Here is a 12,371-nt window from a genome sequence, read left to right on the forward strand (position 1 = left end):
AGAAGATATGATGACGGGAAAATCGACCTCACCGTCCAAGAAAGCATACTCCAAATGAGGAGGTAGCTATTTAAGCTCCAGGGACGGTGGTGCCTCAATCGATGGTCTCTACTTCGGTCCCTCGACGCTATCGGCAACCGTGAACACCTCAGGGTATTCAGGAGGTAAGCCAACAAGAATGCTCAGGTCATGCTCAGGGGGTACATCAACCTCGTCCTCTTGATTGAGCAAATCTGCTCCAGAGATATAGTCAAGACAGCGTTCGAACTGATATATGAACGTGTCAAGAAAGTAAACGGAACCGTCCTGACTACTAGAGTTCCTCATCGATTTGACGACATCGATGGTGATGTTATCCTCCCCCACATGAAGTGTAATTTTTCCGTCAAAGACGTCGATAAGCTCTTTAGCAGTACGCAAGAAGGGTCGTCCCAAAATGAGTGGGACCTGATCGTCAGCCTCCATGTCAAGAATAACAAAATCCATAAGTAAAACGAATTTTCGACTTTAACGAGTACATTTTCCACGATTCCCCGTGGATATTTGACCAAACGGTCGGCCAAGGATAAACTCATACGCGTCAAGACCGGCTTACCAAGGTCTAACTTTTTATAGAGAAAATATGGCATCAGATTTATGCTAGCAACTAAATCGGCCAACGCGTAGCTCTCAGTCGAGCTGCTAAACAAACACGGGATCGTGAAGTGTCCCGGGTCTACTAATTTCTCCGGCAGCTTGTTCTGCACTACCTCAGAGCATCCTTCATTTAGACATACTGTCAAAAGTCCCTCCAGCTTCTTCTTATTCGAAAGAAGATCTTTTAAGAATTTGGCATACTTTGGCATATGCTAAAGTGCCTCGATAAACGGAAGATTGATTTTTAGCTGTTTAAACATGTCCAAGAAATGTCCATATTCCTGCGCATACTTCTGCCGCAGAAGACTAGGAGGATACGAAACTCGAGTAAGATCGACTTCGGGACTTTTCTTATCTTCAATCTTCTTCTCAACAACTTTCTCTGCAGGAGACTCACCGTTTGACGCGGTACTTGCTAGGACTCGCCTCTCGTGCGTCCTCACAGGAGTCTCCATCTCTATCTCCTCGTCCACCGGCTCCTCATCATCAGCCGGCAACTGCTCTCGATCACATCCGTTGCCACTACGGGTGGTCACCGCCTTCAACTGTGCCTTCGGGTTAAGCTCTGTGCTGCCCTGAAACGCTCCGATCTGTTTTCTTAGGTAGCATTTGCTTCATCATCTCATCCACCTTTCGAGACATCTCCAAAAATGACGACTGATGGTTCTTCAATAGGGTGTCGTGCTCAGCCACTCTCTGCTGTGTGTTAATATCTATGTCAATAAGATGAGAAAGCATGGTGGATTGCTTAGTTAGAAGTTCCTTAAGATCCGGATCCATACCGCTACTTTTCCCCGCAATCGAACTCCCTAATGCCTCTGGGTAACTAACCTGAACCTGCTCATGCCGAAAAACTCTGAGCATTACCTCCCGACCTCCAACCATAGTTGGAGTTATTTCTCCATCCTGAGTTTCCGTAGGCATTCGCTCCTCGATTCTGATTAACAAGGTAGTCCACTTTCTCCTGTTGATCGACCGGACAATCAACTGTATCGTGCCCTCCGCGATAGATTTCGCAATTCTGAGCGGTCTTGTTCAACTCTCGGATATCCTTCTGCATTGCCTTTAAGGCAGCCGCGATGCTAGTATCATTCGAGACCTGATAAATGCCTCGAGCGGAAGAGGTGGTGGTTTTAGAAGTACCACGGGCGGACGGCTCCTGCTGCTCGGCTAGGGCGAAACTCTCAAACAACGACTCACACACATCTATATCCACCTTCTCTAACATTTATCCTCTTGCTTACGTATTGAATCTCTTCTGCATCTTAAAGGTCAGCCCGTTATAGATTTTCTCGACTACAGCTCATTCGAGTAGACCATGTTGGGGGCATCTACTAAGAAGATTATGGAACCTTTCCCAAGACAAAGAGTACGACTCATTAGGGGTCCATGTGGAAGGAACAGATTTGATCACGATGTCGCGAGGCTTTAGATGGCGGAAAGTAGTTCTTAAGGAATTCGGCTTGAAGATTATCCTAGGTAAAGATGGACCCAGGGAGAAGGTTTTCCAACCATGATGAAGCACGACCCTCTAGAGTAAATGGAAAAAGATGAAGGTAAACTAAAGACGGTTACCACGTCTTTCATTAAGGGAAGGCGCCGACTAGCCCTGCTCAATAAGGATGTATGGTCTCTTGAGCGCTTCATTGGCATTTATATTTCCTATCCCGTCCTTACGCTACGCTATCCATAACCATAAGGTTGACCTATAGCCCTCTCTTCTCTCTCTTTGTCCACGCGAAGATTCCCCTTGGTCATGTAATAGAAGAAAAATGGGAAGACCTCCCAGTTCGACCCAGACTGCGATGGTAGTGAATGTGGCCTCAGCTCCCACAAATGCAGGTTCCCAAAGCCTTAGACTGAGATAGTACCACAAAGCAAGGGTTAACATAAATGACTCTATAGAAGTCCTCTCCCGCTTGAAAGCTAAATAAGGAGGTGCCCCAAATCCCTGCATTACATTCTTGGCAGAGGTTCCTTCCATCTAATCCCTTGAAGTACTTCGCCCACCTTCGAAGAGTTAATAAATGATCATTCAAAGCAAACTAAAAGCATAGGGCAAAGGAGCGAAAGCCATTGCGCTAACGAAGTTTTCTTGCTAGGGCTAGCGCCTTTAGTATTCCCGACCGCCTACCTTTAGTTTTCTTGCGAAGCACGAGTGACGTTGGAGATATGGAAAGTGTCGCAAATACTCGTGAATTTATTCAGATGGCCAGGCGCGTCCTCGTCTTCAAGTCCGTGAAATGGCGCATAATTAGTGATGGAATTCATGACGTTGGTCTGAATCTTCTAGTTATTAGCATCGGGCATCGCCGGACGTGTGATAGCAGATCGTCTCTCAATCACTCCCTCGTTCGCTCTTGAGTGAATCGTACGCCTAGGTGGGTTAGCGTCACCCATATCTAATTTAGAATCAGAAACGTGTACCTTGTTTTCGCGTAGAGCACGTGGAATCTCCCGATACTTCCTACGGCGCTCACAAAAATCTCTCTCGGGTTCGTCAGAAGCAGTGAACTCTGGTACTCCTAGTGAACGTGTACGTTGCATACGCTGAAAAACAAGTAAAATAATAAGGACCCAAACTTATCCCTAAAGCACACACATTACAATCAAGGCACATATAGCAATCAAGACCAATTATAAAATAAAACTAATTAATTAACTTAAAACTAAAACTATAAATTAACAAAAAGCAAATAGAAACAAGTTCGCTATTACCAAGTGTCCCCGGAAGCGGCGCCAAAAACTTGATGTGCGTAAAGTGGTATATAAAAATTTAGCAAATAATGACCAAGCACAACGAGTAATAAAAACCTAGAATACCCTAAACCAAACCACTAGCAACAGGCAAGTGAACCTATCCGGTGTAGAATAGCTATGGGAAGACCGGGAATATCGAACCCTAGAGACACTTATTAAATTAACGAGACTAGTTCTAAAAGCTAATTTAAGGTTATTATTATAAAAATATTATTTTTAGATTTTTATTTATTTTTATTTTAAAACTACTAATTAATTAAACTAATTACTTAATTAAATTAAAGTCAACTAGAAAATTAAATTACCAAATTAGACTTTAGCAAATTCAAATGAGAGCAAGAGTTACCTAGGCAAGGAATCCGAATTGTGACGACTCGGGTTTTTATCGGTTACGGGAAATTGCTACGGGAACCGGGAATCTAAAGATATGAAACCCTTAGGAAACCTAATGGATCCCTAATCACTCTCAAGGTGTCACCTAAGAGGAAATCCCAGAGATCATGTAAAAACACCGGCTTATTAGTTCACCGGTCAGTTCACCAACTATGATTAATTACCCTAGAAAACAACTAACCAGTCGGTTTCACTATCTCAATGCACCTAAGTACACGGGGTGGTCTATGAACAGTCTAAAGGATACGGGTAAATAGTGAAATTAGGCAAAAATAGGCAAACCTCCTGTCAGATAATTTAACCTAAAACCCTAGCAACGCAGACAAACCCGACAACTAATCACCCGTCGGATATCTAAATAGGTAAGAATATAAACTTCTAATAATGTGCCAAAAGTCAGTTTCTATGGTGAATGAGCTCAATAAACCATAAACAAGTTGCAAACACACAGTAAATAACCCTAACATGCAACCTATAATCAAAAAACATTCAATCAAGTAACATGTGAAACATTCATTCAAGCACAAATCAAAAGTAAATACGCATGAGACACATCCAATAAAACTAATCAAAACTTTTAATTAATCAAAATCTCAAAACAAAACCTGAAATCCGACAAGTCCAAAACAATCAACAAAACATCGGCACAAGCCTAGATAACTAAAATTATTTAGCCAATAACCATGTTCAAAACAATAAAATATATAAGTTTAATAATGGAGTTCATAATAAAGATAATAAAATCAAACCAATCTTGAAGTAGATGTGAACCCAAAATCTTTACTTGAATTAACATGCGCTCCTTTCTTTCTCTTTTTTTCTTCTCTCTCGAATAGACAGTATACTCCAAATAATAATGATGGTTAGAGCTTCTTGCAGCTGCTGTCTACTTTGATTCTCACACCCCCACGAAAGCAACCAACAATAATAATGCTTTTGTTTGTTTTCTGATCTTTGACCTCACACCAACAAAAATAATAGTAATAATTCTAATATTGTGGTTGTGGTGTTTTGCGGCTCCCAACCAAAAACCTCACGTGGAGATTTTTTTTTGTCAATTTTCTTCCTTTTTTACTTCTGGATCCCCCTCCCCTACGTATTATATATATTTTTTCAAAGATGGTAAGGTTTTTTTAATAATAATGATCCCTTCCTTCAAACTTTCATATAATTAAACCTAATGGACTTCTTTTATTTTTGGTCCACCAAGCCTTGCTTCTTGGGCTACATAAAATGTTAAACGAATAATGCATCAGGAAAGCAATTAAAAACCAATATACAAATATTAAATCATGACAAAAAAAAAGTAAGATTTGTGAAATGTGAAGCTCACGTGATGCACTTTTCTTTTCATTTACTCATTTGTTACTTTTCTTTTATTTAAGAGAAATCTATTTTTATTTCTATTATTATTATTAATGAAATTTATAATATAACTTATTGGTTTTAAGTTTAGTAAAAAATATATCATTTTAACTCGTTGTCTCTTAAAACCTTAAAAGTCGATACATGAACCAAATATGAGTAACATTTAATAAAAGCCTAGCTCAAAAGTACTCAAAATAGTAAGGAATATATATATATATATATATATATATATATATATATATATAAAATGTATATTTCAAACCACATCAACTATCCACACACTTAAACATTTTACAAAACTAAAAAAGATATTTGCAATGGAATCATAATTCAAAGTCGATCTTTAAAACATATGGGTTATCTTTTAAGATAAGAAAAACGCAAAAACCGCGATTGCCGATATTGTTATCCACTTAAACCCAGCCACTAGCTTATCAAGCCCCCAATTGCATTAAGAATTTTAAAGTTCAAAAGCTATGGCTACACCTACCCCATCTCAGACAAAGAGAGCTAGAAGAAATAGAGTCGAAGCAGACTGGTTCGACAAATCACCATAAGCCAAGGACTCGTTGATGGTACTAAGTATACTAGGTGGAATTTGATGGATGAATGGTCATGTGAAGGCCTTACGAGCAATTCCTAAATATTATTGGACTTTGTCCAATAAATCCCTAATTTGATATTTATTGACTTAGAACCTCGAGCCCCAATGGTTTATCCTCAGAGTCACTATTGCTTTGGTAACACGTAAACTCTCAGCCCCGTCTAGTGTGTGCATCTTTGGCCTCTTTTACTATTTTTGAGAATGCTTCTTTGGCATTTTACAATACATAATCTCTTACTTCATTTGCTTTTTGGACCAATTCTTGGAATACACTTTCAAAACATACTTTTTTTCTATTTTTTTCTCTTTTTTTTTCCTTTTTTATTTTTTTTAAATCACCCAAAATATATAACTATTTTCTAAGCTCGTAAAAAGATGGACATGTGATGGTGTGCTGGTTTGAGTGCATCCTTACCCTCTCAAAGTTTTTAGAATATGTAATCCTTCCTAAGCATCGAAATTCGGTTTCACCATTTTTCAAATTATTAGATATATAAAATCTACTAAAGAGGACTATCAAAGCTAGTTGGGCCTACCGACACGTCCCAAATTAAGTGCGCTATCTTTTATTTAATCTCATATATAATAGTAATTTTAAAAGATCAACCTTAAACAAAAATATCATTTTCTATTATACGAAAAATAAATTTTCGGGACATTTTTTTAAAGTTTTTGATTTTTTTATATAATTTTTTTTTTGTTTTTTTATAATTTTGATTTTTTTAATTTTTTTTTTCAAAACAAAAAACGTTAATTTCCCATCCCACACTCAAATTTCACATTGTCCTCAATGGGAGGCACGAAAAAGACAAAAATAAAGGAGAAATAAATGGAACAGACTCCCCTGGTAATATGGCAATGATTTGCGTATGTCATGTTCCAATAAAGCGACAGTATATCATTTCATTCGCGGCCGCAGCTTTTGGGTACCCTCTACAATCAAATAAGCTCAGAACTCCCCCTCCGAATGGAGATTGAGTACCAATAAAAGTATCTAAACCTTCAAAACAAAGCTCAAAGCACCCAAAGCATTTTAATGTGCTGAAACAATGAAGCCCATATCTTGATACTCCCAACTTGATGGAATATATTATCGGGTAAAGCCATAGTAAGAGTTGAATATGCTTTAGTGTCAATCTCTAAAGCCTTCTTTTCCTATTGTGAGTCCTGAGTAAAAGCTTTAGGAGTAAAACCCGTAGTTTCATCACCAAGCATTGGGAGAGTATAGACATCATCAAGACATCTAGAGCAATCGGGATGCACAGAACCAAGATGTGCTCGAAAACGTGGTTCCCACTCTGCAAAGTCACTGAATTTCATTAGTCGTGGGCATTTTGAATGGGATCTAATTTCCGCATCGAGGTGTAACATTTGTTGCATAAGTACGTTCTGAGATGATAACGAATAAAAACCAGCCATTTTACTTAAAAAGTTTAAATTTAATAAAAATCCAAACTATAGGGTTAAAACTAAAACTTCAATAACGAACCAGGAAAAGTGAATTTAACGAACTGAGTGAAGTATGGATGACGAATTAGGAATTGTAACTTAACGAATCAGGTGAGGTATGGATGAAGAATCAAGAACAGTATTTTGACGAACCAATAACGAATTAAATTTAACGAATCAGTAACGAATCAAAGACACGTCACCAACGTATCATTGATGAATAAATATAACAACTCAATGACGAATCATTGACGAATTAAGATGACGAATCAAGGACGAATAAGTAACGAATCACTGAACGAATCAATAGACGAATTGATAACGAATCAGTGATGAAAGTATAACGAATCAGTGAATACGAAGTGGCTACACTAAGCACGAATCAGCTACAAGAGAGCGACGTGACTACAGTGAATAGAGAAAAGAGGTTGTTATTCAGTTGTAACAAACTATCCACGTGGCACGAATCAGTTAAAGTTCACTAACGAATCAAACACATGATTAATGAATTAGCTATAACCGATTACATTAATCAACAAACCTTCAAATTTTCAAACTATATTTCCAGAAATCTGGAAATTTCCCAGATTCAATATCAATCAAAACCCAAACTAAAACATGTAATACACCTTCAATTTGGCACCAAATCGGCCAAATCAAAAGCCAACACACTCGTAATCATTTCGCGAACAAAACTAAACCTATTCCATATACTTTAATCGACCAAATGATTATCAGTTGCCAAATAAACACTCCCATGTTCCGTACACTTCCAGATCCAATCCAAAACCAATTCAATCAACTACCAATTCATAATCCAATTCACACACACTTTCCTCAATCCTCACTAAACACAATCCAATCCAGAATCAATCCATAATCAACAAATTCAAGCCAAAATTCAAACAGAATTCAATAGAATTTATAGAACCAGTAACTTAACCAATAATCTTCAAATACTGATCAATAACACTTAATTAAGAGCAATCAAATGACCATTTGCTCTGATACCACTTGTAATTACGTATAAACTTATAGATCTAATCAATATATAATCGTATTAGATCGATTAGCTTAGGATCTAGTTTATGATATACTCTTAATTATGTATAATATATAATATTAATTGTAATAGGTGTAATATTAGTAATACGTTAATGAAGAATTGAGTGAGAGAGAGTTTGAGGAGAGGTTCGGTATAATTATCTCAAAACTTAAATTATGAGGGCATGAGCAGCCCTTAAATAGAAGATGGAGACCAATTCGTTACACATCCCGTAACGAATTGGCTCCAGTTTGTTAACTTACAAAACAAATAAGGAAATGATAACGAATCAGTGATTCGTTATGCCCCCATTCGTCAACATTCCATGACGAATAGGAACATACATAACGAATTACAGTCTATTCATTAAACATCCTTAACGAATGGACAATACATATAACGAACTGGCTAATTTGTTAAACATCCTTAACGAATTAGCCGATACATAACGAACTACTTGATTTTACATAAAAACCCTTATCATTATAATAATAAGAACATACAACTGATAAATTACAAAGACTCGAGACGACAAAATCGTGCACTAACAAACACCCCCCCGTCTTGAGCTCTTTGTCTTTAAGTTACTTTTTAACGCTTTGTCTGCCAATCACGACAACTATGAATCCCGAACTCGTGAAATACACGTATGACACACTAGAACTGCATAGCTAGGTTGTAGTCTTCATGCCGCTCTATCAGTAACTAGTTCACGAACATCACGTCATTTTCTATTTCGGGTAAGTTAACAAGCCACATCAGGTCGATAACTCTAATGAAACTGGTCTTCAAACCTTTACCCAGAACAATGACGGCTTCGCCGGTACGATTATTATAGTACCGACATGATTCATCGTCTTTGGCGATTTTACCTTAAGCACGAGTTTTCTCTAACCCGTACGAGGATCAATCTCGTCAATACGTTTACGGGTTGGGACTTGTGGCTTAAAGAATTTAAAACCACGGTTTACCTCGAAAAGCAAATGTTGGTGAAACCATTCTGCATTGGCGATATTCACCGCGATTAATCAAAGGTCGACTCGCGAGGGTATGAACATCCCAACGCGGTAGTGAGAGAACGTCAGTGATGTTCTCATAGTACTGAACACTGTTTTCCCACTTGATAATACAGACCTTTAATTCATAATCAAATAGCCAAGATACAATGTCATCTTTCACTGTCGACACGGCTTTGAACGTGGTCTCCTGATTAGCTTTGGCTTGTGCTATAGCTTCCAGTTTCTGTTCTTGATCAACATACATGTACGCCTTAATAATTTTACGAGCCCGTTTGCTCTGGTACTTGAACCAACCCAGAATGCCAGCCTCAGACGAATCAGCATCGCGTTCAGACATCCTGGGTTTATTCTTTGAAACCTTCTCCAAATGATCTTCAGCAGCTTTGACATTTGCTTCAATAAAGGTAGGAACACCCTGATCAACATTGGATCGTTGATAAAGATCGGGGTATTCCTCTGCTGTCACATCTTCGGTCTCTATATCCTAATCTTCGTAAATAACGATGTATTCATATGAGGAATAGTCGTATCTAGTAAGACTTCCTCGAAATTCACTACCTCCACATGCTCCTCAGCTTCTAAAGTGTCAGTTCCTCATTGTTCAGCCCTAACAATAATGAAATATGTTCGCGCGTTAGGGACTGATCAACAAACTGACCTTCTTCAATCTCATCAATATTCACATCAGCCACTTCGGTAATATCCTTGAACTTCATATACATAATCAATTTTCAAATTCGATCACTAACTGCCCATTTTCGTTTTTCAGCTTGGGCTTCTGCAGACCCTGTGGCGTCTCCAACTATATTAGCCAACCCTGAGAATCGAGTAATGATTTCTGAAGCATGTTCATCGTTTTCTTGAAGGATAACAGTGTATTCCCTGATATAAGCTTCTTTATCATCGGTATAAAAGTACTTATTATAGAAGATGGTGCGAAAATCGGCCCATGATAGATTAGCGGAATAAACATATACTGATCCGCAACTCCAAGAACTTCAAAGATCTTCTCAATATGGGCTATCCAGTTTCTTACTTCGATGGGATTCGTCGCATGGCTGAAAGTTCTCAGCTTTTGTTTTTGGAATTTCTTAATCCACATGTGTATATCATTAGCAATGTTGTTTGTAATGTTCTCACCAGTTGTAGGACTGGAATTGTGATTGCCATTGGTGTTTTCTGGGGGATGAGTTTGTTGAATAACGGCTTCAACAGTTTGAGAGTTTCGTTATAATCAGTTTAGTTGTGCGGGCGGTCAGCACAAAAACTTCTACGAGGTTGACGACGAGGAGGCATCTAAAAGAATAGACGCAAGGATTAGAATATCATAACAATTTCTAACTTAATCATATCCTATATTCTACCCATTCCTCATAGGTCTTAATTACTATGCTTAAGTTATTAACAAGAAAGAGTCCTTTGCTCTGATACCATAGCTGTAACACCCCAGCCTATACTGGGCTGACGTGTCACAATAAACATGGTTTCTGAACAAAAGACATAGTTTTTATTTATTTACTTGTAAAAGTTATAATACATTAAACAAGGAAAACTTAAGCTATTTTACAAACTAGCATGGTTAAAAGGTATTTTATTATGATCCTGATGTTTTATTCTTCTCTCTTAACCCCGCCCAAAGTAACCTGTGTACCTGTATAAAAATAAATAAATAAAAAAGGAATGAGCCAAATGCTCAGTACGGATTAATAGGCTCAAAATTATTTAATGAAACGCAATTTAGATTGGACTTACGATAATGATACGATGCAAAGTAACTTTATTAAATAAAATAAATCTTATCAGACGGATGTACCTATAAGCAAACATAAAACGTGACAATACACGGGTATTTACTCCTTCATATTTATCACACGAGATGGCGATTTCGCATACCCGCTATCCATCTCCTTAATATTAATCCTAGGACCGATCTATGCGCCTCCTAATGGTCATATGTACCACTTGTACTTAAGAGACGCCGTGAACTAATCTCATCGTCACGGGTGGTGCACATGTTTTCGATGCCGCAACAAAATGTTCGTGGGACACTCTAGGAGAATCGACACTCAGGGTATCGAAATACATATGGTCTTATTCATATAACTCATAGAAACATATATCGAAACATGCAATAATGAGCATAATCAAACATAATGATATTGCATGACATGAAAGCTAAATCCAATGTTTAATCAGAACTGGAATCCAACGGACATCCAAGTGAACTGATAATTCAAAGACGTGAGGAGTTATAAATTATATATTAACTCAACGGGTTTATAACAATTAAATATGAAAGCAGTGAAGAGTAGGGGTAAGGATTCGTACCTTTAATGCTCTAAAATGATTCTGATTTGTTTTAAAAACCTTCGCCAAGATCTACATAAAAATTTTATTCTAATTAGAATATATTATATATACTTGAAATTTTATTAATATTATTTGTTAATTTTAAGTTTTATATTATTAAATGTTTGTGCTTAAATTTAATTTCTTAAAGATTATAGTACTATAAATAATTTATATTACCGTGTTCGTGCACCTGTTGTTCATTCATAATTTTAGCTCATTGGTGCCCTTCTATACATGTATTTTCATCTTTGATGCTTTAAAGATTTAAAATTTTATGTATAAAATAAAATCATTTTCTTGACTTATTTGTTATGAGTAATACTTATTACTTTTAGTTGTTAATATATTTATCTTTCAACTGAAAACGTTTTAAAATGGTTTTCACGTACTTATAAAAAGAAAAGGAATGCATAATTAAGCTAAACATAAGAGAATAAAGAACAATAAAATTTGGTAAGTAAAATTTAAATCTGATGTATACTGAATATTAGGTGAAAGATAACTTATAATATTTATAGTTTACAAACTTCATAATTTTAGCTTATGTGGATTCTTTTGTTCAAAAATATTATTATTAAACATGTGATGTCTTAACCAATCAACCAGGTCGGTTAATTTATAAAAATATGAAAAGGTACAAGGATGGGTGTTCAATCCCTGAACACTTTTTTAATTGGTATTGTAGTTAACTAATTTATTTATACTCAAATTTATAGCTTCATAGATGAAATTAGATAAGCAAATA

Source organism: Bidens hawaiensis, unplaced genomic scaffold (genome assembly GCF_021521415.1).
Source record: "Bidens hawaiensis isolate Kalapana, Puna unplaced genomic scaffold, B.hawaiensis_p1.1 tig00010125_1, whole genome shotgun sequence".
Lineage (NCBI taxonomy): Eukaryota > Viridiplantae > Streptophyta > Magnoliopsida > Asterales > Asteraceae > Bidens > Bidens hawaiensis.